Source organism: Sapajus apella, unplaced genomic scaffold (assembly GCF_009761245.1).
Source record: "Sapajus apella isolate SASKATOON/1434 unplaced genomic scaffold, GSC_monkey_1.0 scaffold35, whole genome shotgun sequence".
Taxonomy (NCBI): Eukaryota; Metazoa; Chordata; class Mammalia; order Primates; family Cebidae; genus Sapajus; species Sapajus apella.
The window spans coordinates 1,372,419-1,398,515 of NW_022436975.1; the positions used below are offsets into that span (position 1 = coordinate 1,372,419).

Genomic DNA, 26,097 nt, shown 5'->3' on the forward strand with positions numbered 1-26,097 from the left:
TCCACTTCTTTCCCTCCTGACAAGCCAGAAACTCCCTAGACTCAGCTGCCTGTTACCATCAAACCGTCAGAACAGCAGCCTTCGCTGCTGGTCTGAAGCTCTGGTCTTACTCTGAGCTGAGGGCTGTTGTGAGATTTTTCAAGAGCTCGCTGAGTAGGGAAACATTTGCAGGGGGATTTAGAGGAACTTTAGAAATTATAATCCAGGGGTCTCTGATGGATACCAATTGATTCATTATTAGTGAGGTCCTCAGTTGATAAAAACTGGATGGAAAAAGCAGGATGAGAAGCCCCAAGAAGTATTTTTTTAAAAACCTTGAATTTCATAGAAATGAGAGGGGTTTAGAAAAGCTGTCAGGTTGAAAAACTCTTTAAAAGGCTCTACCCAAAAACTTTCCTATGAAAAGAGATGGGACTTTGACCAGTCCTGCAAGAAGAGATGTGACAGGGGATGGGGGCCCCTGTCACCGGCAGGCAGCATCCAGGGTAGGACCTTGAGTCAGAGGGGCCCCTGCCCCCTCCTTGCTTTTTGCAAATGTTATTAAGCCAGAAATTAGAGATTTATACATAAGTGCAAACTGGAATGAGAAGTGACCCCAGTGTCAGAACTGCTTGCTAAGCATTTTGAAAACACCTTAGAATGCAAGCAACGTAGAACCTGACACCCTCCGTTTGTGGTACAGCCTCAGAGAAGGGGATCCCTTCACAAAGAGGCCCATGGACGCTGGAAAGGAAAGCATGCTAGAGCAGGAATTGCCCTGTCTTGGCTAAGAACACACAACATACATAAACAGTACACTGTTCAGAGGGAGTTTTCAAGGCGAAGCTGATCTAAAGGTTAAAGGATCTCTTCCAGCTTATAGAGATAAATAAGCGTAACTAGTGGATCTGAAAAGCTACAGCATGTTGAAATCTAAGTGGAATTTTCCTAACTTTGATGAGCTTGTTTCTTTGGTTTACTGTTTATCTTCATCTAAATTACGAAGGAGTATTTTCTTCTGTGTAATCTGTTAAAATATTGTCTTGCTTGCATACATTTCTGGGCTTAGTAAGCTACCTTCTAAGTTTATTTTATTTTATTATTTTATTTTATTTATTTATTTGAGACAGAGTCTTGCTCTGTCGCCAGGCTGGAGTGCAGTGGTGTGGTCTCGGCTCACTGCAACCTCCGCCTCCCACATTCAAGCAATTATCCTGCCTCAGCCTCCTGAGTAGCTGGAACTTCAGGCGTGCGCCACCACGCCCAGCTAATTTTTTTTTGTATTTTTAGTAGAGACGTTGTTTCACTACGTTGGCCAGGATGGTCTCGATCTCTTGACCTCGTGATCCACCCGTCTCGGCCTCCCAAAGTGCTGGGATTACAGGCGTGAGCCACCGGGCCCGGCTTCTAGGTTTATTTTTAAGCATTTTCTTGTCACTTTCAAATAAGTAGCAATCCCCTGCTGTTACAGGGACAAGTACATTTAAAAATATCTGTTTCCTGGACGCCATCTAATATAAATGCAGCGTTTTTTTTTTTTTTTTCAAAGTTCAACAGACACTTATTTGATTTTTTTTTTTAAGTTAATGGCTGCCCACTTATTGGTGAATCTTGTACTACCCCAAGACAGATCTATGGAGGTGGCGGCCGGCAGCCATTGGGGTGGAAATGAGCATCTGTGTGTGCCAGGCCTTCTGTTAGGAGCTGCACACACACCACGCCATCTTTACCCTCCCAGTGACCTGCCATGGGGCCACCTCGTTTCGTAGATGAGGAAACCACCTCTCAGGTTAAAGGATTTCAGACCCATGTTTGTCTTCCTGTCGTTCCCCAAGTGCTGGGCACAGTGTGGGCTGTCCAGGGACATGCAACCGTTCACAGAGCATTGTGGTGTTCTGTGGGCGGTGCAATGGTGTACTCACAAGGGATGCTGGGAGCGTTCAACTCCTAAGGAAGGACATGGGCCACCTAAAAATGTGGCACCCAGCCTGCATCTTTGGTCTCGGCTGAAGTAGACGGTCTGAAGTTTCCTCTTTCCCTGGAGGCTCCTCCAGGGCTTCACTGTTGGGTGCTGCCCCTGTCTTCTTGGTTGCCTGGAAGGCCAGCGTATGCAGCTAATGGTCGCCATCTGCTGCTGCTATGACCCTCAGACTCCCAGGAAGTGTGGGCCAACGTCACCCGCTAGCTCTACGGGGGATTTTGCAAGCTGCCCAGTCTGCATCTTGCCATTCTTAATAGGCTGCCTCCAGGAGTGCTTAGGGTGCTCTTCACGTTCTAACTCTCTTACTAGGTTCCTGATCTGATGCTCTGTGAGGCAGAGGGCATTCCCCGTGCCACACAGGTGCATCGCCACATGTCCTTTTCCATGCTAGCTTAGATGGCAAAAAGCCACTTGAGGTCTTCAACTTTCTCTTACATCAGAAGGAACTTGCTGTCCTTTTAGAGGTTGCCTTACAGGCAGTGCAATCTTTCTCTCAATTGCTTCTCTCAGGAAAACATGAAGTCTTCATTCCAGGGGACTGCTGGCTCACCATGAATTCCCAGAAAGAAAATCAGATAAGGTGGATCTGGGATATTTAACACACACAGAGTTTAAATGACCGGATTCCTTGAAATGCACTCAAGTCTTATTCAGGGAGATTTTTCTTTAATGAGGAAAAGACTCACATTGTTCTCCCTTGCCTTTTCCTTCTCTTTCTCTGTATTTTCCTAAATACTGTCCCATCAGGTAGCTATTAGGAAATGTGCTGGAGGACATCTGAGTTTTGGGAAAGCAAGCCCTTCTCAACTGTCATGAATTTAATTTAGGTTACATAACTTTTCCTTGGTCCATGGCCAAAGAACATTTTTATTGGGAATAAGTTATTACTACTAAGTACTACATTCCTGATACTTTTGGATATTTAAGAATCTTTATCAGAAGCAAGTAGGATACCAGTAACTTTTGGTCCTTTCCAAATAAAATAACTTTGTTCAACTGTTGCAGGAATTTATTTCAGTGTCATGACAGATTTTCATTGTCTTATTTACAATTCACTTATTTGTCTCTTAGAGGGGATGATGTCTTCAGAGAAAGTTTAACTGAATCAGATGTGGACAGCTTTTCACCAATGTAAGGACAAAGGGACTTCTCACCCTGTGCAGCTCTGCTGGGGCCTGTGCCTTTTGATCACCTTGGGCTGTTGGGGGGAGTACCATGGAAGGGATTTGGAGACTGGGTAAGGCCAGTGAGTCATCGCTGGGCTCCAGACGTGAGGATAAGGGGCTGAGAAGCATCACAGTAAATCATCTGTGATGGTAAAAAGCAGTGCTGAAATCAGCATCCAACCAACGAAAATAAGTCCTTTTTTTTTTTTTTTAAATATTATAGGTTATAAAAGCCATACAACATTGAATGAAAATAAAAATTCATTTGAGAATGCAAAGGGAAGGCCAGGTACGGTGGCTCATGCCTGTAATCCCAGCACTTTGGGAGGCCGAGGTGGACTGAGACCAGCCTGGTCAACATGGCGAAACCCTGTCTCTACTAAAAAAATACAAAAATTAGCTGCGTGTAGCAGTCCGCACCTGTAATCCCAGCCTCTTGTGTGGCTGAGGCCTGAGAATTGCTGAAACTTAGGAGGCAGAGGTTGCAGTGAGCTGAGATCACGCCACTGCACCCCAGCCTGGGCAAGAGAGTGAGACTGTCTCAGGAAAAAAAAAAAGTGCAAAGGGAAGTCTGTTTTTCTTCCAACTAATATCTCATATGATATCATCTGAACATTTTGGCTTGGGTAGCTCTGCTTTGCAATGGAATTAATTTTATTTTTAAAAATTCGTGCATCTCCCGGTTATCATTGCCCTCTGCTGATGCAGGCCGTTCTTCAGCAATTCTGTGGGGTAAGAGGCTTCATTTCAGGTTTCAGGAGATCTTCTTTTTCTTTGTAAAGTGAATTCACAGTAAAAGAAAATGGCAGTTGATAGATTGTTTTATTCAGAACTGACAAGTTCTCTATAATCATGAATACATTTGAGTAAATAGCCAAAGCTCTGATAGTCACAGGCAGAGACTCGGGGTCGGAGAAAGCCCAGGTCAGCTGCGGCGGTCTCTCTTCGAGTCCGGATGGTCAGAGCCCTTGAGAACAAGGGCCTGTTTGCTTTGCTTGCACAGTAAAGATGTTAACTCTCCCAGCAGATTAGATTTAGCGTCTGGCCACATCCTTAGTTTACAATGTTAAACAATGGAGATCCTGCACTAGCCTTGTAAGGCACTGTCATCCCAAAAACTTTAAATTGAGCTACATGAGTAGCACAGAAGAGGTTTATTGCTGAGAGTCACGTCTGTTTTATCAGCGTGACGTCAGAGCCATCTTCTCTGCTGCCTTTAACATCCCATAGCTGCCTGAAAGGCAGCGTAACTGAGTAACAGTATAAGATGTAGCTCAAGTTGCTGAACCAGAAGGCTGTTTGTTAATTTACGAGGCTCATTCAGGTGCATCTGATCTCTCTGTGACTGTTGTAGTCAGTGTCAGATGGGTGTTCACTGAAGACCTCCTCTCAGCTCCGCAGCCTTTTTGGGCACAAGCTGAAGGTACTGCCTGCTCATGAATGCCGCTTTTGTTTGCAATTCCACATTCACTGCCCCAATTCAAGCTTTGAAACATGCTGCAAATGTAGCCGTGCTGCCGTGGAAGCATATTTAGAGGGTAAAACAAAAGAAAAACTGAAATTACAATTAGAGTAGAAGTCATTTACGAAGAAGCAAAGCTGCAACAGTCTGGCTGGCTACCCCAAAACCGCCATGGAGGGTTTGTTTGGGTAAACCTGCCAATTTCGCTGTATTGGGAGTATCAGTTTGATGAGCTTTGCCATTTTCTTAGGCACAGCGTGAGGCCCATAATTGCTTTGTTTCCTTATGCAGAGAACACCAACTGGTGTTAATTGGAGTTCCTAATGGGATTAAAACTGGTTTGGAGAGAGGTTGTCTAGTCTTCTGTTGATTGTGCCTTGAGTTAGGGGAGAAGGCACACAAGATTGCAAACCTGGTTCTAGCGATGCCTCCTATTTTTACGCACTGGCTGCACCCACATGGGCAGGGCTCAGGGTGGACTCAGCGCCAGCGAGGGTGGCCAGTGGTGGGCGTGGCCAGGGCTGACTTCTGTCTGTGGGAACATTGCACGAATGGGGATGGGCTTTTGGCAAAGCAGGAGGACAGGATGGCTGGGAGGGGTTAACTTCAAGAAAAACACTGTACAAACCAATGCTTATCATCTACATTTTGAAACCTCCGACTTTGCATCCCTAAAATCTAAAGCTGGCATTAACAAATACTCCATTGGGAGAGAATTTGGGTGAAGTCACCATGGATGGCCTACTTGCCTCTTTCAGGACTGCAAATGGCATTTCTCACCTCCTCTCCACTAGTCTTTTCAGTTGCTTGGCAAGTTTAAGGGGGAAAGAATCCCTTAATTCTGGTTAGAAGTGTTTTAAGCGTTACATAAATGATATCTTGGCTGGTTAACTTCAAGAGGAGTGTGCTAGTTTCTAAACAAGTTTCATCTCAGGCAGCGTTTGTGTGTGCTTTGTAGGATAGCACTGCTAATAAATACCTGTGATTTAAAGCCCCATACACCTTGACCTCGCCATCCCCATGTGCCTGAGAGCACCGATATATAAAATAACAAATGAGTTGTGTTTGCTGAAATTCTTTGGTCTGTATTTGCAAAAGTGCAATGAATTTCAAATTAAAAAAATAAAATTATCTGATGAAAATGCTTCTTTTCCTATGTTTTAGGTTTTACATCTTGGCCTTCAAAGGGAATTCAAAAATTGGCATGTGGTAAAGCCAGAGCTCCCATATGATTCAACACTTCTAATCCTAAAATACTGTTTTCTATTTATCAATGAAGTCAGGAAATGCTGTGTCATTGATAACATTTGGATTCTCTAAATGTTACATTAGCTCAGTTTTTTGGCTACATGTTTGTAATTGTGTAGATCAGAGAGCCAAGACAAATTCCACTCTCCCTTAAGTGTGGGGAGAGGAGTGGTAAACGTTTACCAGATAAAAGTAGCTTTCCCTTTAACCCGGCATTTGCAGTTTGTAGGGACAAACTGTGTGTCCCTGTTCTGGTAGATTCAGTGGAGGTCACAGTGGTGTGTCTCAGTGCTTTGTGGTTGGGAATGAAATTCCATGGTCAGTCACAAGTGGAAAAAAGTCCTTCTGCATGACAGGGGTGGCCATGCTGCAGGACTTCGCCGTGGCTTCCGCAGGTGCAGGGTAATGTCACCAGGCACTTGCGTGAGCCAGGGCAGTGGCTGGTGGAATCTCTTCAGCGGTTGGCGCTTCATTCCTGTTGGGAGAGCTTGTTCCCAAGTGCATGCGTGATTGCGTGCCAGGACTCATCATTATGACAAATGCAGCTCTTTCTGATATTTCTAAGTATGGTGGGAGCTACAACGTTTGCACAGGGCACCGCTCATCAGCAATGATATCTCTCCAGGAAATTTCCAGCATCTTCCACAGATGCTCCTCTAGAGGTAAACATACCCTCAAGGGGGCTGACTTCACTAGGTGACTTTCTGAGGCTGGAGCCTAGCTGGTAGGCAGGCTGAGTCCTGGGCACAGGCTCCCCTCCGCCAGCTCCCTGCTCATTGCCCTAGTCATGAAATTATTCTGTAGCACTCCTTTTGTTGAGCTTTGTTTTAAGGCATGATTTGTTTTTCTTAAGAACTCCTTACATAATACTTGGAGCTTCTCAGATCACAACCTCCTTAAGCGATTGCTTTGTAGAAAGCACGATAACTAAACAAATGTGAATTTATCTTTCTATGAAAAGATCCTGCGCGGACTAAGGGTAACATCCTAGGCTAGCAGGTTAGATAGCCTGCATTTTGCTGTGTAACACACACACAGCAGTGACACACTTTAAACACGATGTGTTTTAAAACGTAGGGATGCCGTGGCTTGCAGTGATTCGGGGTCTGGGATGGGCGAGCCGGAGGGGCGGGGGAGGAACCCGGCGCCCAGGCTCTAACGGCTCTGTCAGTTCAGATAAATCGCACAGCCCTGGTCCCGGATCCCCAATCTTCAAAGGCAGAGTGTCCGGTTACATTTTATAAGTAGAAACTCAGATTCAAAGGACTCACAGAGATAATCTAGCCTTAACTGGAAGGCCCTTCACACATACTTTTGATATTGACATGCTTTATTTTCACAGGCGCTTTCTTCTGTCAGCCTTTTTGTAGGTCAGGGGTTTGAAGGCCGGTGCCATGGTCATCCTTCCCAGCGCAGGGCGCCTGGCCTCGGGCGGCTGCATCATCTGCCTGGCGGCTGCCCCGACCGGGCCGTGCCTGATCTCGCAGGCACGCTGCCAGGGCTCTGCTGTCACCAGCCCGGGCTCAGGGCGCAAGGGGACAGCTCACCGGACAGGACAGGGTGGCTTGTAATTGCCTCCCGCCTGTGCGCGTCTGTGGGGCGGTTTCTCCATCCATGCAGGGCTTGCTGTGCAATTCCGTGTTTAACTAGAGGCATCTGGTGCCTCTGCTGCTGTTTACTGAAACCCTTGGTTGCACTTCATAAAGCGGCTGGCCGGGGGCTGTTCTTCCCCAGGCGCCCCGCCCGCCCCGCTGGCCGGGATGAGGCTGGGGGAGCCAGGTCTGCAGGGCGGGCTCCACGGGCCTATTTGGACGTGCGCAGATTTCCAGCTCAAGCTCTAGCGGATTTGCTTCTGCTTCAACCCCTGGGCCGTCTGAATGGGATGTGGGCCTCTCGGTCAAGGCCGGTGCAGACGCTTCCCGGAATCTCTGCCTCTCCAAGAGCCGCTCCACGTTCTGCGCCGCGACAGGACTCAGGGGTCCGGCCGAGGGGCCCTCCGTGTCCTTTTCCCCTTGGCGCCACGTGGCTGTTTTGCTGACAGAACACAGCCCCTTCCCAGCCAGGCGGCCCCGCAGTCCAGGCCCCGCGCAGCCTCGGGAGGCAGCCTAGCCGCGGCGCCCCTTGCCACCCGCGAGGGACATGGCTGCTCACTCTCGCATTCCACCGCCCCCTGCTCCTTTGAGCGCTTTGGAAACCCGCTGGTGGTGGCTCAGGCAGATGGAGGCAGGGCTGGAAGAGGAAGAAAAAGCCCAGGGAGTAACTAAGTGTCAAGGAACTCATTGTCTGCTCTCCACCTGTTGTTATTCTGGTCCCAATCAACCTGCTCGCCAGGCTGGAGCCAGCGGCCATCTGGAAACACTGCTCTGTTTATAAACTTGGCATGAAGCAGCACTCCCGGGCCCTGACCTCCCACACGAATCTGGAAACAATTAGGGCAAGATGATAGGCAGGCGGGGAGCGCTCCGGGGAGGGGAGGGAGGGGGCGCCGCAGAGCGGGGGAGCCGGGAGTCAGGGGTGGGAGGCCGCTGGGGGAGGAAGTTGGGATGGATGTGGGAGGAGCAGGGGTGAATGGCGACTGGTGGCGGGGAGGCGAGGGAAGCCTGGGTCTGGGGGCGGGTTCCGGGTGGGAGCTAGGGATGGGGTGAGCCAGGGGGAAGAAGGGTGAGGATCCCCAGGACGGTGGGATTGGGGGCCCCTGTGGGTCTGGGAGAGTCAGGGAGGAGTCTGATGAGGTCTGGGCCCTGCTGGGAACTGGGGACGGCCGCCCGCCTGGGGTGTGAGGACCAGGAGAGGGGCCTGGGCTGCTTGCTGAAGACGGTGCAATGGCAGCAGGCCCCACACTGCCCTGCGGCCTCAGCCTCACAGGGTGCCCTTCCTGGGACCCCCTCAGGCAACAAAACAGACATAGGGAGCAAGGAAGTGATTCCTGCCTGTGCCTTCGCTGTGAGCAGCCAGCAAGTGGACTCTGCTGAATGAAGTTCTCTTTCACCTTGTAAGGAAGGCATTGCAGAGTTTCAGGTCATTTTATTAGTTTCAGAAACACATTCTTGAAAAGCACTTTTTAACCAAAGGAAGTTTAAGCGTGCCCCGTTTTGCTGGAGAAAAGCTGAGCTACTTGAGCCACGGGGGGACATTCCTCTGCTTGCGGAGCCATACAATCTAATCTGTGTAGACGCATGCCATGTTTTTGTGTCTGGGGAGCTGATTCAGGCTTCCAAAGTCCTGAGTATTCGTGAAATGAATGAGTCTCTTCCTCTTTTCTCAAGAAACAATCTCTCTCGCTTGGTTTTTTTCCTGCAGTTTTGAAATGTGATTCCTAGCTCCAAGTCCATGCTGTTTTCACACTCAGCTGGGTTTCTAACTCCTGAAATATTAATCTGTGGGGGTTGCTGGCAAACCAATAATTGGCACCAATTAACAAGCTCCTCATTGGCCAAATGATACTTGAAGAGGGAAGTTGACCGTTCGGGTCTTCTTGGCTCCTGGGGCTGGGCCCCGTGGCCTCTTCCTGGCCTCTTGTCCTGCTTCAGATGCACAGAGCTGCTGATCTCAGCCGGGAACACTGGCCCCGAGTGCATCTCCGTAGACCTTTTAGAAGAAGTAATCCGTGGGAAACGGTGCCATCAGCGGCTCCGCGTCCTCCCGCCTTCCCTGCCCAGTCCTGGCTGACCGGGCTCCTCTCCACACGCTGTTCTCCATGTTGCCTTCCCATTCTGCTTTTTGCTTAAACATATTCCTCAGCTCCATGCTTCTGATAGACTGATTACTGAATTCCAACCCAACAACGTGTAGGACGGCCAAGTGCATAACAAGCAGCAAGGTGAAGAAGTAACCAGCAAGACCCGTAGAGGTTCGGGGCACAGCCCTCAGGGCACGCCGCTGGGAGCTGTGCCTCAGTGGCGCTTGTTGCCAGTGACTGCAGCTCTGCACAGGCTCATTGCTGTCGCTGAGAGGTCAGATCTGGTAAACCAGCTTTTGCCTCTTGAGTCTCATTGCAAATGGATGCGTTTGAACTATAATATAAAGCATTGTGTTTATTTAACCCTGCAAACGGATCTCCTTTGTCTTTGTGAACTGGCTGGGCAGCTAAAGACCCACATTCCTTCCACAGTTAATAAAACTTCCTATTTTTTCCGTGCTTATAAATTTAATTATGCTCAGACCCATTTAGTCTACATCAGTTTTTCAAACTACCTAAATAAACAGCCCCTCTCAATGTGCAGCCTAATCATCATCTTTGGATTAAGAGACACAAATGAAAACCCATTTTGTCAGTTTTGTCTTCAAGGCATCATCTTAAGTCTTGTCCATTTTCAGACCTGGAGCTGGTAGAGATGGGAACGGAGTGGGCCGTACTTCCTCCTGAGATAAAAGATTTATGCTTTAAAGGACTCCATTATTAAATTTCAAACGTATTAAAACAAAACAAACAAACAAAATCACCACAAAACAAGAACCAAGCCGGATCTAGCTTACTTTATGGAAGACGCCATACATTCTCTCAGATATGGAGAACATGGGTTTGTGTGTGATCAGAAGCAGAAAAATGAGCTGCCTGGGTAATGCCCTGGCCAAGGTGTGTCTCCCAAACACACAGCTCCTTCCAAGAGAAGTAAATGCAAGTATCAGCGTCCAGGAGCTCCCTGAATCTCTGGGCAGCCGCCTTTCAGACCTGAGTTTCACCCTTTAGCTAATGGCTGAAGTCTTGTCCATTTTGGCTTTCTCTTAAATCTTCTCAAAACAACATCTCTTCACATGGTGCTTAAAAATGGTGCTTTTGTGATTAAGAACACCATGGCCCTTTCTTAGTTCAAAGCATTCATCTCTGTTATCAGAGCTTTGCTTTCTTCTCCTTCCCCACAGGCTGCCTTTAGGGAGCCCTTATGTTTGCCTCTCTGGACAGACTCATTGCTAACAGCTGCCTCCTCTGTTCCTTTCTGTTTGCTACCTTTTGGGTTATTCCTAATTTGATTGGTAAGATTTAATCTTTGCTCCTCCCTCCATACACAAAAATTAAAGATTGGGTAATCAAACCTCAGAACAAAACCTAGACATCATTTTTTTTAAAATTTGATTGCTTCTTGGGAATTTTTTTTTTATTTGACTGCTTCTTGAAATTTCATTTCTACAAAATGTGTTCTTACAATAACATTTCACTTCAATGTTTGGCCCAAGGAAGACTTTGCAAAATGACTGTCTTTGCGACTCTTTCATTGGCTAGTCAGCAGCTAGTGTGGAACTGCGTGATGAATGGAAGAGCACCGCTGCTACGTTTTCTCTCCTGGAGAACGGAGCTATACAGGAAAGTAGCTTTGAGGTATTCTCTCTTTCCAAAAATGCTCAGCTATATAGTGTGGATTAAAATTCTGAAATTCGTGACCTTGAACCCCCATCTGAAGACTGGACGACATTTTATTCATGCTCCAGTATTGTTTTTGGGGAGGTGTTGGAGGGAAGCAGGGTCAGGAGCGTTTCCAGCCCCTGGTGCTGCTGTGTGGACATATTGCCTATTTAGTGACCATGGAGGATGCATTTTAAGGCAAATGTAGGATGAGGCCCTCTGTGGCTTAGTTCTAATGATTGCTCACCTCTTTTCTAGAGGAGTGAGCAGTGCCTGGACCTCTGCAGTTGCTTACAGCAGTTCAGACTCCTGCAACTACAGATAAGTGGTGGACGAGAGCGGGCTGAAGCCCCTTTAAGACTTGCGCGTGATGCTAGCAATGCCTGTTGAGCATGGTGTGCTCCGTTAGGGCGCCTGTAGGAAATGCTCTGTACACATGTGGTGCCACGGTGCAGCTACGTAGGGCTGCCAGAGGGCTGTCTTACAGATAACATGCCTCATGTCTGCCTCACTCACCACTGCACACCTCGTTTCTAGCAAATTGACTAGTGAATCGTAGGCATTCAGTAAACACATGCTGAATGAATGAATACCCAGGGACATTTTTTTGCTTCTAGAAATTGGGAAATATAGCAAAAATAGCCGGAAGTCCAAGCCTAAGCTGGAGGGATAGTAATTCACATGGTGTCCTTTCTGTCTCCTATTCTTCCACTCGGAGGAGGCTTTGCCACGGAAACATACTTGTCATTGTTACTGTTATAGGGAAGCGGCATTATGCCACTACTGGTGGTGGTCATAGGAACTGCAGTTTTGCAGCGGGAATGATACTTGCAGGCATATTGTTATGTCATTATATCATCTCATCTCGTGTCCTACAGGCTTCTGGTTTTGATTCTACCGGAAAAGGGCAGGTATCTACTGAACAGCAAAGATTTCTCATGTTGAAATTCAAATCCACTTTTGGTTTGGCAACTTAATGTGCTGGAAAGCAAAACTGCACAGACAGAGGAGAGAGAACACACACACACACACACACACACACACACACACACATACATATACACGCACACACACACACATGCAAACAAACACGATTTCTCAATTCATTAACTCATCAAGCATGGAAGATTCAGAGCATAGCGTGTCACCCAGAAATATAAAGAAGATGCCACCAAGGTGGTGCTGCTCTGAGGAAAAGGACATTGACCGAGGGCTGAGAGAGCTCAGAGCTCAGCACTTCTAGCGCACAGGTCTATGGGAAGAAGGTAGAGCCTGTGGCAGTTCTTTTTTTTTTTTTCTTTTTGAGACGAAGTCTCACTCTGTTACCCAGGCTAGAGTGCAGCAGCACGATCTTGGCTCACTGCAACCTCTGCCTCACGGGTTCAAGACATTCTCCTACCTCAGTTTCCTGAATATCTGGGAGTATAGACGCACAACAGCACGCCCAGCTAATTTTTGTATTTTTAGTGGAGACAGTGTTTTGCCATGTTGGCCAGGATGGTCTTGAACTCCTGACCTCAGGTGATCTGCCTACCTTGGCCTCCCAAAGTGCTGGGATGACAGGTGTGAGCCACCATGCCCGGCCTGTCCCAGTTGTTTTGAAGAGCTTAAGGCCTCCCTCAGTTGAGTTGCTTTGGAAACATTCAGACTAGCATGGGGAGCCTGGAGAACTCAAGAGCTGGCGATATCCCCATCTCTCAGGATGTGAGGGCTGTGGGTCTTGGGAGCCCTATCCACAGCCACCAGAATGTGGGCCCTGTGCACACCGTCGGCCCATGGGCAACATCAGAAAGTCTGGGCCTTCACCAGCTGAGCCCAAGTCACTCAAAGGGGAGTCTTTGAGACAGCCCTGGTGGGGGCTGTGAGGACACTGGACAACCACAGCAACACTGCTTACACTTTTCCTTCTTTGCTGGTTTGCAGAGGTTGGGAGTGACAAGGACTGTGGGCTCCTGAGGGCAGGGTACAGTCTCCATCTTCAGGGACAGGTGCTCCAGTGTCGAGCACAATGCCTGGCACACAGGGGCCCCTCAATGAACAGGAGCACATTGGCTGCTCCTGTAGAGATGCTCAGTACAGCTTTGTTGAAATCAGAATGGTCCTGTCTAGCCCACATGTTCTCTTACTAAGGTCGTCCCTGACTGCACAGGCTCACGGCAGCCTTACTTCTTGGGTGTGTGTGTGTATCCATATTTCTATTCTGTGACTCCGTATCCCTCTTTTACCAGGCCTGTCACAGTTTATTCTGTTTGGACGACTGTGGCATAGTGGCCATGTGGTACTTCTGTTTTTGTTTTTCAATTCTCCATTTTTTGCTTCTAAACTGTGCAGATTTTTCCATATACCATCTCTACTGCTCTCCCTTCACTTTTTCTTTCTCTTTGAACGTCTGTTCTTTTCCTTTGCCTTCCCCTCCCATGATGTACAAGGTGTTACTCTGAACGGTGATCCCAGCAGCGACTGCAGCTCGTTCAGGTTCCCATCCTAGCCCGGAGCGTCCACTCAGAGCCCACGCCTTGTTCCACACACAGCGTGGCCCCTGTCTCTCTGGGAGAGGGAAAGCAAAAACAACCCCGGTTTCCCCTTCCTCCCTGCAAACCCATCCATAGCATTTGCAATGTGACTTTGTAATTTTCCCATTTGAGGCTAATCTGTTTCTACAGTTTCTGGGTCTGCACAGTCTAGTGACTTGCTTTGGCCAGTAGAATGTGCCGGAACGTGCTGGTTCCAAGGCTAGCCCCCAGAGGTCTTGCCTGCGTCCTGTCTTTATTTTGGAACTCCACCACTGCTGTGAGAAATGTCCGGGCTGACACACCAGAGAATGAGTTTTGTGGAGCCCAGCCACTCTCAACTGTCAAGCCCCAGCTGACCTGCACAAAGGACCAGCTCATGAATGAGCCCAGAGGACAGCAGCTGAGCCCTTTCCAGATCAGCAGAGCTTCCTGGCCAGTTCACAATCCGTGACAAACAAGACATCACTGATTTTTCAAATCACAACATTTTTGGGATGGTTTGTTGGGCAGCAGTCGCTGACTGATACAGTCAATAACGATCTTTTGTTGTGTGTTTTGTTCCATGTATGGAAAGGATCTTTCTTATCAGTACTTGTGGCAGAAACTGCAAAGGCTAACCAAAATCCATTTCCTTTTCCACCACAGACGTATGGCTAGGTGATACTGCCTCTCTGCTTTGGGCCATGTGACTGAGTTCTGGATATAGGTAGAAGGAGGCATGCCAAGTCTGAGTCCAGTCCATAAATGCCCCCACCTCTTAATCCTTTCCCCGTCTGTGGGCCCAGTGTAGAGGAGCTGGAGGAGGCCAAGTCACTGGAGGGAAGATGCGTGATCCCTGAGTGACCATGTGGATGACGGCGACTCAGCAGGGATGTCCACAGAGGGCTTTGTGCAAGAAGCTGGTCTTCACTGTGTCAAGTCACTGATACTTTGAGTCATCACAGCCAGAGTTACTTACCATCACCACCCTCCTTCTCCCACTTGGGCTCCCCATGGCTGTGGGCAGATAACTCCTCTTCCCTTGGGTTTCCTGGAGACCACACTTCATGGTTTCCCCACACCTTATCAATGGTTCCCACTACCTTCCAGATAAAGCCCAAGATTCTGAGCTTGGTTGAACTCTCTGCCCTTCCTTCTCACCACACACCTTCACACCCAGTGCACTTCGCTAAACGCACCGTGCTCTCATTTACTCTTTGGGCTTATATTTGTTGTTCCCTCTGATTGAAATACTGTTTCCACTTCTGCCCTACTAACTGTTCAGGGCTGACCTGTTGCTGGTTCTGAGGACACTGGGCCGTCGCTCCCATGGGCTCTGAGGGAATCCTGTGTTTGCCACGTCGTGGGACTCACTGTTGTAACACTTCTCCATCTCTTTCGCCAGCTGACTGTAAGCTCTGAGCGGGTTCAGCCTGCTGGGCTCGTGACTGCATGCCACATGCGTAAACAAGTTCTTATCATCAGCCGTGCTAATCACCCTTTGCTGAGTGCCTGGATTAATGGGCTTTGTAGGACTGGGGAACCAACAGGCCACGGAGTCTGGAAATCGGACTCAGAGTTCAATGACTGCTAGTGAATGAGGAAGTCAACCAGAAAAAATGACGCTGTGTAGTCTTCCTTGGAGATTATCTGTACTCGGTTCCCCTGACAATGACTAGACTGTTTGCAATTATAGGTACAGAATAGCCTTCTTTCAAATAGTGTTTCCTTCTATCATCATTAGTGATGAAAATTGGGCAGGATTTATTTCACATATTACAATGCAGAATTTGATGTTGTTTTTATGTGAACATAACTGTTCTGTAAAACCTCAAGCATTTTTCTCTATTAGAATTGGCAGAGGAGAGGTTACATAAACTTGTGGCCAGTTAAGAAGTTCCCAAAACATCGCTATTGAAGTAGAGGGAACTGAGGGCATTGCATGGTGTGTGTGATTTACTTCTTTAGGGTGGCTCAGAACCACGATGGCATCTGTTCTGGATCACGGCGCTGCTTCTAACCCCAGAGGTGACTCAGCACTGGAAGGTTAGCTGTGCCGCCCAAGGTCACACAGCAGCATGGGTTTGATGGGGTATCCAAAAGCAGGGATAGGTGTTCTTCCCTAGGAACGCACACTGACTCCCTGCCTCTGGCACATGGAATGAATCACGGAAAGCCTCTGTTGAGTCATGATGACAACCTTGAAGTTGACAGCATGCACCCGTGAGGTCATTTGGAGAATTGCCAAGGGACACCTATTGAACACAATGGAAGGGGGAATTATTGTGGTCCTTGCTTCAGTTGCCGAGCTGGTGTTCTCGGAGCCTGTCTGGCATGTGCTCTGCCTGCCCTGACTTCTGACCCCAGGAGGAGCATTCAGGGGGCCAAGGAATGGGTCCCGGCACCCTGCTGCTATCTAGCCATGGCGAGACCCTAGGTCCAACCACAACGAGGTGCTGTCGATGACGAGAGCAGCTAAGATCTGGCTCTACCTGAGTGAGCTCGTTGACTCCTCCGTTCGCACCATGAGGGGTTTTTAGTGTCTGTCTCAGCTGCAGGTGAGGAAGCTGAGAGAGGACTTCAGTCTCGGAGCCAGGCTATGTGGGCTCCAGACTGGCCTCCAAAATGCATGCGCTCCTTTCCTCACAGGGTACCTGTCAGGACAAGCTTTGTTCACCATGTGACACATTCATCGCAGGGGGTCTTTCTGTGTCCAGGGCTCCTTTCTGCAAGCGTTCTGTGTGTCCTGCCTTCAGAACAAATCCCCTTTCATGTTCCCCCTCCGAGTCCATTCCCAGGTCTCTCTCCCAGCCCCTGTTTAGACTTACCTTAGAAGGACTGTTTCTTACACCCTGAAGTGAGGGCAGATGAATTTGAACGTGCAAGGACGGGGGTGAAATGATCCCACGGGGAGTGAACGAGGCATCTTTATATCCACAGAACATTTGTGTCTGCTTGGAACAGATTGGCTGAGAAGCCTACATTCTCTGCCGTTTATTTTTATGTTGATTTGAACGTGCCTGTCACAGACAGCAAAGGACGACTGCCGTGGATGTCGGCAGGAAGGGACTCTCCTCCAGGCGACATCCATCTGGTTATTTTGAGTGCATGACCCTCTTCTGACTTGACCCTTCCACACAGGCCGCTGTGCATGACCTACCCCCACGCATCCTGTTTGGGGTCAGCATCAGACCCAGCAGATTTTACTTCTATTTTTCAGCAACATAATATGAGGCAGGGCCAAGAGCTGCAAAACTGCGCACAGTGTTTAGAAGAGGCCACAAGCTGCTGCTCTGCAGACCGGGGAGGCGCTTCTGGGCTCTGCAGCCTCCCTGCAGGCCTTTGCTGACCGTCTGTGGCTTGCACCTGTCCTGCCCGCTGAGCCGCCCCATCAACTGTGTCTGGCTGTGGTATCTTGAGGGGTCCTGTCTGCGTTGGCTGCCTTGTGTCCTGACACTACGGTGGGTTTGCAGGTGGCAGAGTCCAGGGAAGGAGCCTGAGGAGCACGGCCATGGGTCATCTGGGGGGCACGGAGGGTTCCAGCTCTGTGTTGGTCACCAAGCAGTTGTCACCAAGATTGCATAACCAGGACGATGGCAACGGTGAGAGCTCCCTTGCCATTAAAGACTTAAGAACAACTTGTGCCTGCTGACTAATACGTTTTCTCACCCAGGCAGCATCGGGACTCTGAGGGCCTCTCACATGCTGCCGTCAACTGAGTGCGACCTCAAGATTTGTCATCGAGCTGGCAGACCTCTGCCTGGATGGAGCTCACATTCTCGCGGCGGGGAGAGATCTGCAATTAGCACAGTCGATCAACGATTTTCTTTCTTTTTTTTTTTGAGACGGAGCTTCACTCATGCTACCCAGGCTGGAGTGCAATGGCGCAATCTCGGCTCACCGCAACCTCCGCCTCCTGGGTTCAGGCAATTCTCCTGCCTCAGCCTCCTGAGTAGCTGGGATTACAGGCATGCACCACCATGCCCAGCTAATTTTTTGTATTTTTTTAGTGGAGATGGGGTTTCACCATGTTGACCAGGATGGTCTCGATCTCTTACATGTCATCAGAGCTTAGAAACAGCGTGAGAAGTAGGGGAGGAGCAGGAAGGGCCACCATTTAAAACAGGTGGCCAGGATGGGCCTCTCTGGGGAGGTGACGTTGGAGAAATGGTGGGAGAGGTGTGGGGTGCACATCTCTGAGGGCAGAGTGTTCTGGAGACAGGAGATCATCTGTGCAAAGGCCCTGTGGTGAAAGGGTGCTAGGGGCCAGCGAGCCCAGTCTCCTCAACACAGCCTTTGTTTTAAAACCCCAGTGAGCCCTGTCCCTTATCGCCTGCACACCCTCCGGTGGAAGCTGATGTCACTGAGAGTGAAAGCTAAGGTGGAGGGTGGCCTCCTCTGCATGCAGGCCCTGGCACTCTGACATCTTCTCCCCCACGGCGGTCCCCTGTCAGCTGGTAGAGAGCGGTCCCTGGGGGCAGACCTGGAAGGGGAAGGCCATCAAGTTCCTGCTTACCTTAGTGATATACAGCAACGCCTTTGTTCCCCTGGATTCTGGGGATCAGCATCATGTGCAGGCAGGAGTAGGGCAGTCCTGCTGCTCTGGGATGGGCTGCCCCTCAAGGAGGACTGGCCAGCTGGGGGGCTGTGCTTCTGGAGAGCGACCGGCCATTGGCTGGTAGGACGGGGTGACTGGCCTGAGAGCTTGGCACCACCAGAGGCATAGTCCAGGTGGCCAATCATAGGTTGCTCAGGGGTGCCCAGGGTGGAAAGAGGTAGCCCTCAAGGAGCAAGCTTGCCACGCTTGGGCTAGGACGTCAAGTCTCCATGGTGGCTGCTGGTCACAGCTCTGTCCCTGTGGGAGAAGATGACTGAAGCCTGAAGCCTGGCCGGGCCTGTCCAGGGGGAGGTTTGGGCTGCAGATATAAATTTCACCAGGACACATTTTTAGTGATGCATAAACTGACTGGGCTAGAAGGAAGCACAGACACCCTGGTGAGCGCCTCTGCCTTTACTGAGGTGTCTCCATGCAGCCGCAATGTAACAGAATTCAACAGGACCATCACTGGGCATCTGTTGTATACAGTGTCACTCTGTAGGCACAAAAACTACCGGGGGAAATGAGGAAGTAAATAAGTAATCTTGATGTAATTATTCTATTAATAAGTATACAGTTATATGAAAACAGAAAGTGTCATAAGCATTTGAATACAATAGAAAGCTTTTATTAACATATGAAGATTAATCCCTACACACAAATGTAAATAGGCACACCCATGGGTGCTGACCGGTGTATCCCAGCTCACCAGCACAGTGGGCTGGGTGTGGAGAAGGTGGGTATTCAGCGTTCACAGCAGGCAGAGGGGCACTGGAGCGGCGGGTACTGGCTCGGGACCACCAACCTGGCCCACGCTGGAATCAGGCCAGCCTGCAGTTAGACACTCTTGACTGATTAAACATTAACAGGTGATTCCAGCAGAAACAGAGGATGGGACCCCAGAGGAAGGAGGGCCACCTGTGGGGGTGAATTCCAGGTCAAACATCTTCCCCAAAGAATTTGCTGTTAAACTTTTAATTTTGAGATAATTGAAGATTCACATGTACTGGTCAGATGTAATTCAGCATGATCTCTTGTGCCTTTCACCCAGTTTTCCCCAGTCATAACATCCTGCAAAACACAGTACTATTTTACAGTATCTCAACCAACGTATGAATGGATACACTCGCCAGCGTCACCGGGGCTCCCACAGCTCAGTTCATGGTGCGCTTTGCTTCTCCATAACGGCATCGCTGCTGTAGAGCAGAACGGCTACCTTGACAGTCAAGAACCGAACAAGGGTTCCTGTTTTCTTTGCTCCTGGAACCATTAATCTGCTCTCCGTGTCTATAATTTTATCCTTTGAGACTGTTACATAAACAACACCACGCAGTGTCTAACTCCACTAGGCACTTTTGCACCCAGTAAAATGCCCTTGAGACTCGTTCACATTGCTGTGTGTATCAGAGCCCATTCCTTTCCACCTCGGAGCCGTGTTCTGGGTGTGGGCGCACCACTGTGGAACCAGCCGTCATCGAAGGGTGACTGCCCTGTCCCCCATATTCCACCATTACAAATGAAGCTTCCATGAGCATTTGTCTATGAGTTTCTCTGTGAACCTAAGTTTTCAGGAAATGAAAAAAGAAATGTTTTCAAATGCCTGAGCGAATAGCCAAGACCCCAGGGCACCATGGGGAAATGTGAAGTGAGGATTTTAACTAGAAAATTGTATGAATAAAAATCACTAGTTGGCAACACTGACCATGAAACTAAACCTCAGCCTGGCTCATGTGGAGCCTGTGACTTCGAGAGTGCTGCCTCCCGCTTCCGCCGCCTTCCAGGAACTGACTTGGTGAAGGATGCTATGGAATAGTACCCGTTTGAATGCTGGAGAATGCCTGCCAGAGACTACACCGTCAGTGTTCTTTCTGACTGCACCAAGCTGACTCTGAGTCTTCAGCCTGCCTCTGCGAATGATACAATTATGCCACCAGCTGAGAAAATAGCTCCCATCTTTCTTCTGGCTTGGGAAGAATGATATGTGTTAATTTCAAAATTTTAAGTGGTTATTTTGAGAGTTTAAAACTTCGGGGATGAGGATTTTGGATGCTGCTGTACCTGTAGTGATCTTGAGAGTGTGTTATTTTGTAGTCATACCTGACACAAGGCCTCCTCTCCTTTGAGAACGTGGCATGCAGAGGAGAAGGTCTGTACTGGTCCTCGGTTCAGGTACAGCTGGAGTATGTGGCTGACCCCAGGGTGAGTGCCATCTTCAGAGGAGACTTCGTTTCTCAAGTGGTGCTTCAAAAGAAGTTCCTGGAATAATAGTGGAGAACGTTTCACTTTGATTTTTTTGGATACCTTGTCTCGAATGTCCTACAGGCCCTCAGGCAAATTGGAAGTTGAGTTTGGTCAAATTTAGGGGTGACTAAGGCAGGCGTCTCCATGGGGTGCCTTGCGTGGATAGCAGTGACAAAATTGTTTCAATGATCATCTCTGAATAATCAAACATAACATGGTATGTGTGGATTTGTCTGTCATCACTGAAACTGTTCTGCATTTGGAAGAACTGGACAGAGATGCCTTGAGTGACGGTCAGCATTCGAGTGTTAGGGACATATTTTATCACCTGAATGAAGTCGGGTGCCATTTGCAGAGGAGGTGTGGTGGAAGTGGCGCTTCTTGGCTGGGTGCCGGTTCATCTATTCGGCCTGACACAACTCCGCATGTGCCTTTGGCCGCGCCACCGCTGGCCTGCCCTGAAAGCCGTGGTCTCTCTTCTCGGTGTGTTTCTAGACCTTTCTGATCTTCTTACCTGGTTATCCTCGGAATCCTGAGTGGCCGTATTTTCGTTTCCCTTGAAGGTCCAGATTCAAACATTTAGCAATTCATTTACTAAATATTTGCAACGTGCTACAGATTTCGTTAGTGTAGGGGATACAAAAGACGTAGTTCCAAGCACCTTCAGACGCCTTCAAGACAGACGCAGGACACAATCTGCGCACAAAGCCCTGGTGTAGTGGCCGTGGTTGAGAGGTGTCACAGGAGTGCTGATAAAGGACCTCAAGCTGCCTCGGGCCAGAAGGGTCCTTTCCTCTGAGACCTGCTGGGCCAGTATCTCTTAGCTGGGTTAGCAAGTCCCCTCAATAAGCATCCACATGGCACACGTCACCCTGAGAGCTTCTCTCCCTGTCAGGTACCTAGGCATTCCCTGTGCGCCTGTCTCACATCTTTCAACTGGCATTGCATTTGATTTCTTTTCAGCCTTTGGTTAGTATTCTCACTACACCAGGAAAACATGTGAAGCGACTTCCACAAAAATACACAGGACCATTGAAATAACATCAGGAGGAGGGACCAGCCAGAGGAAGAGCGGGAGATGATGCCAGCAAGAATCTGTCTGCAGGTGCATGACTGCCCTGGGCTCTGGTGGCCAGCCTGCTCTGTCAAACTTTGCATGGTCTCCTGCAAATTGAGGGACTTATTATTTTTTTATTTTTATTTTTAAGATGGTAACCCTCTGTCACCTCATTTTAAAATGCTAGATCTTCCATTGTTTGTAGAAAGTTTGGAATTCCATGTTGGGAATTCTAGAGTCACTATTTGTGGCTGCCAGCCCTCACTAGACCCTGAAATGAGTAACTCAGTCCTCTGGTTTGCTTTTTAACTTCCTTGCTGTTTCTTCGTCCCTCTCTTTCTGAGCCTGGTTTTCTTTTTTTTTTTTTTTTTTTTTTCGGCAATCAGTATTTAATCCAAGCTCCAATACTTTTCCCTGTGTAAGTCTTCAGGATGTTGCTTGCTCTTGATTCCAAGTATTTGCCTGTGGAAAACAGGGAAAATGATATGTACCTTATATTGATGTCACTGGATAAATTAAATGATGGCTGACTATATAACATGTCTAGTTAAGTGCCTGGAAGAAGACATGTTCTCAGCAGCTCTTAGGTGCTTGGGTTTCACTCCTGATCTGCTGACTTCCACTGGAGTCCCACTGGCATTCCGGAAGGTTAGAGGACAGGAGGGCCGTGCAGTGCACGGGAAGGAAGGCGGCAGTGCCAACCCACATCTGGTGGCAGCGGTGGCCCTTGGGAAGCCCACGCCCCCAGCTGCTCTAGTGTGCTGTGACCTGCCTCACCTGCGTTCATCTACAGACCTTCCCTCAGGGTCCCTCAGCAAGAACCAACTGGGATGCAACTTTAGCTGACGTGGAAATGTGATCTCTACATTGTAGATGAATAAAAGGCAAGAGTCTTGTATGGAATGATATCAAGGATGGTAAATTATTCGGTAGAGTTTTGCATGGAGCCATTGTTTTGAATGAGGTCCACTTAAGGCTACTCAATAATGTCCTAATTTGTATATGATTTTACCGTAAGTCTATCATGGTGTAACCATTAATAGTAAGCATTCTTTAAATACTTGCATTATTTGTAAGGGGATTCAATAAAATATATATAATCATTTAATTTTTTGTGAAGGTAGCATATTCATAGAGTTCTAAATTAAAAATGTACAGAAGTTTAAATAATAATAATGTATTTCTCCACTCTTGTCTTCACACAAATTCCCTTCCTATGAAGCAGCCACTTCTATAAATTTTCTAATATTTTTTCAGAAATAGGTTACATATTTACAAAGTAAGTCAATTCATGTTCTTATTTTCCCTCTTTATATAAATGGTAAAAATACTGTACACACTGTTCTGCCCCTTGTAGCAGCAATATATTTTCAGGTGCATTCCATGTTTGCACACAAACATTCCTTCCATCCTTTTTACAGCTGCATTGTATTCTATTGTATGATATGCCGTATTATTTAAAAATCTTTTAATGATGGATAATTATGATTGTCTCCGACGTTTTGATCTTACAAATCATATTATAATAACAAGGCTGTGTATATGTCATGTCACATGTATTAGAGTATTTCTGTATAATTCCTAGAAATAAAATTGCCAGATCAAAAAATACATATATTAGTAATTTGTATGTATTTTGCCAAACTGCTTTTATAGAGGTCTGGCCGGTTAGCAGCCTCGCCAGCAGCACAGAAGCATGGAAACCTGGCATCCCCACCCTCTCCCACTCACACACCATGTTACCCAATTGTTTTTCCTCAAAGATCCTTGTTCTGACCGTTATCCAATTTTTGATCTCTGTGAAAGAGGTGAAAAACAATTCAATGTAATTTTATTTGACGTCACCTTATTAGAAGAGAGGGCAAGCCTTCTTTCCAAATGTTTGAAGGCCATTTATACATTCTTCCTTTCCCTCTGACATCTTCCTACTGTCTTTTGACCTGTCGCTTGTTGGTTTGTAAGAGCATTGTATTTATTAGAAAAATTAGCATTTTTTTCTGTATGTGAAATCAATTATGTTTCCTACCTTATCTTTTTTTTTTTTTTTTTTTTTTGAGAAGGAGTCTCGCTCTTGTTACCCAGGGTAGAGGGCAATGGCGTGATCTTGGCTCACTGCAACCTCTGCCTCCCGGGTTCAAGAGATTCTCCTGTCTCAGTCTCCATGAGTAGCTGGGATTACAGGCACGCCACCACCATGCCTGACTAATTTTTGTATTTTTAGTAGATAAGGGGTTTCACCATATTGGTCAGGCTGGTCTTGAACCCCTAACCTCAGAAGATCCACCCACCTCAGCCTCCCAAAGTGCTGGGATTACAGGTGTGAGCCACCATGCGTGACCTTTTTATCATATTTTTCAGTGTTTTTGGGACAGATCCCCAGAGTTCCCTACTCTTTCATTTTTTGCCATACAAGTTTTAAACATTTGCATAACTTCTGTCCCGTAGTCACAGACTAAGAGCCAAATAAAACTGTTGCCCTGGGTTGACTGCTCCGCCGCATGCTCTGCAGGTTGGCAGCTCAGCAAACCCTCACAGGTACTTGATGATCACATGCCTTGGGGCTTATGCATGAGCCCTTAGCTCATAACTGGAGGTCAGTGAGGTTTTTGGCCCCATTGTCAGTTGGGGATTTAAGCTCAGAATGTTAATTACCTTTGAGACCTCCTACCTGAAGGGGGGCTGTTGGGTGCAGGGTCCTTTTTGAGCCCACCTCCTCCTTCTCTGCCTCCTATGTCATGTGAGGCTGGCATTTCCACACATGGTTCCAGGCTCATTCATCTACACAAAACTTTTGATACAGTTTTGACAAAAAAACATAGAAAAAGATGACTTGCCCTACTGAATACTGAAATGAACCATGGACCAACTATGAACTTTCAGACAGTCCATCAGTGACTGAGAAATAGAAAAATCAATGGCCCAACACAGACAGTGCAGAAACAGGCTGAGGGGCATGTCCATGTTTGTATGGACGAGTCTTTCTGGTCTGTGAGGAGCTACGTGGGGAAAAGCTAGACAGGAGTGTAATTCATACCACAGGGCAGGATTCCAGACTTGTGTGGCAGGAATAAACTTATCACAATGTGAGGCTGCAGGGGCCTGGGGCAAAGGGCTTTCTAAGTATGACTTCTAAGAGAGAAATCATAAAGGAAATGCATGAGTAACAAAATAGATACATTTTTGTATAGTAAAATAGTATCATAAAAGGCAAATTGCAAGCTGTGAAAATGCATTTGTGTCATATGTCAGAAAAGGGTTTTATTCGTAGATACAGAACAAATGTGTCACGGCCGGGTGAGGTGGCTCACGCCTGTCATCCCAGCACTTTGGGAGGCTGAGGCAGGTGGGTCTCCTCAGGCCAGGAGTTTGAGATCAGCCTAGCCAATATGGTAAAACCTTGCCTCTACCAAAAATACAAAAATTAGCTGGGCATGGTGGTCCATATCCCAGCTACTTAGGAGGCTGAGGCAGGAGAATCACTTGAACCTGGGAGGCAGAGGTTGTAGTGAGCCGAGATCATGCCACTGCACTCCAGCCTGGGTGACAGAGTTAGACTCTGTCTCAAAAAAAAAAAAAAAAAAAAAAGAGAAACTCACATATGGATAGGTGTAAATGTTAAGTATGTGTAATCAAAATGTATTTATTAAATATATATCTACATATAGAAAGGAAACAATAAATCTACCAACATAAAAATTAGTAAAAGACAGCCAATAAATTTATAAAACAGAAAAAACAAAGACCAGTAACTGACAATTAAAAACTTTCAATGTCATCAGTAATCAAAGAAATACAAAATATCTAGCTACTGGATGCCATTTCCCTTTACCAAATGACAAAAGTAAAAAGAACTGACGGCACCCAGTGCTTCTGGGAAGGCGGTACATTTCTATACTATAGGGGTATTATAAATTCACACCCAGTGTTTTACCTGGCACTTACACTTACAGGAAAATATTCTAAAAATTGATTATGCAGACACTTTGTTGTGATGACACCAACTGTAATGCAGGCTAATCACAGCGCAGAAAACCTGAAGAAACTTAAAAGTTGAACATTTGAGTTTAATTGGATCCATTATGAAATATACATACAATGAGATGCCATTAAAAATGATGTCATTTTAAGTGTTTTTATTGAAACACATGTTCCTAATACATCGTGAAAAGGAAAAAGAAGTTTACGAAACACCCTATTCAGTAAGACCACAAGACCCTCCTTTTGTAATATGTGTGCTTATGTATACTAATCAACGTATGGTAGTGTATTAAATCATACGTAAATAGATGCATGGAAACGTGTCTGAGAGAGAAAACTCCAAAGTGCACTAAAATGGGTGCTGACTGGTTTGCTTATGGGTTATGTTTATATTCTTTTTGCTTATTTGTTTCTGATTACTTTATAATATGTATTTATTGTGTAATCAATCTAGAACCGAGTGCTTAAAAAAATAAAGTCCTTGAAAACTCTCCACTGTCTTATGAATTAGGTGAAAACTTCCAGGACTGTCACCGAAGGCTTTCCACAGTGTGT

The 26,097-nt window shown here is 47.3% G+C and overlaps 1 pseudogene; it reads left to right on the top strand.

Annotated features, from left to right (window-relative positions):
- The first annotated feature begins 12,830 nt into the window (after positions 1-12,830).
- On the top strand, positions 12,831-18,351 carry LOC116563415 (annotated as a pseudogene).
- The last annotated feature ends 7,746 nt before the right edge of the window (positions 18,352-26,097 follow it).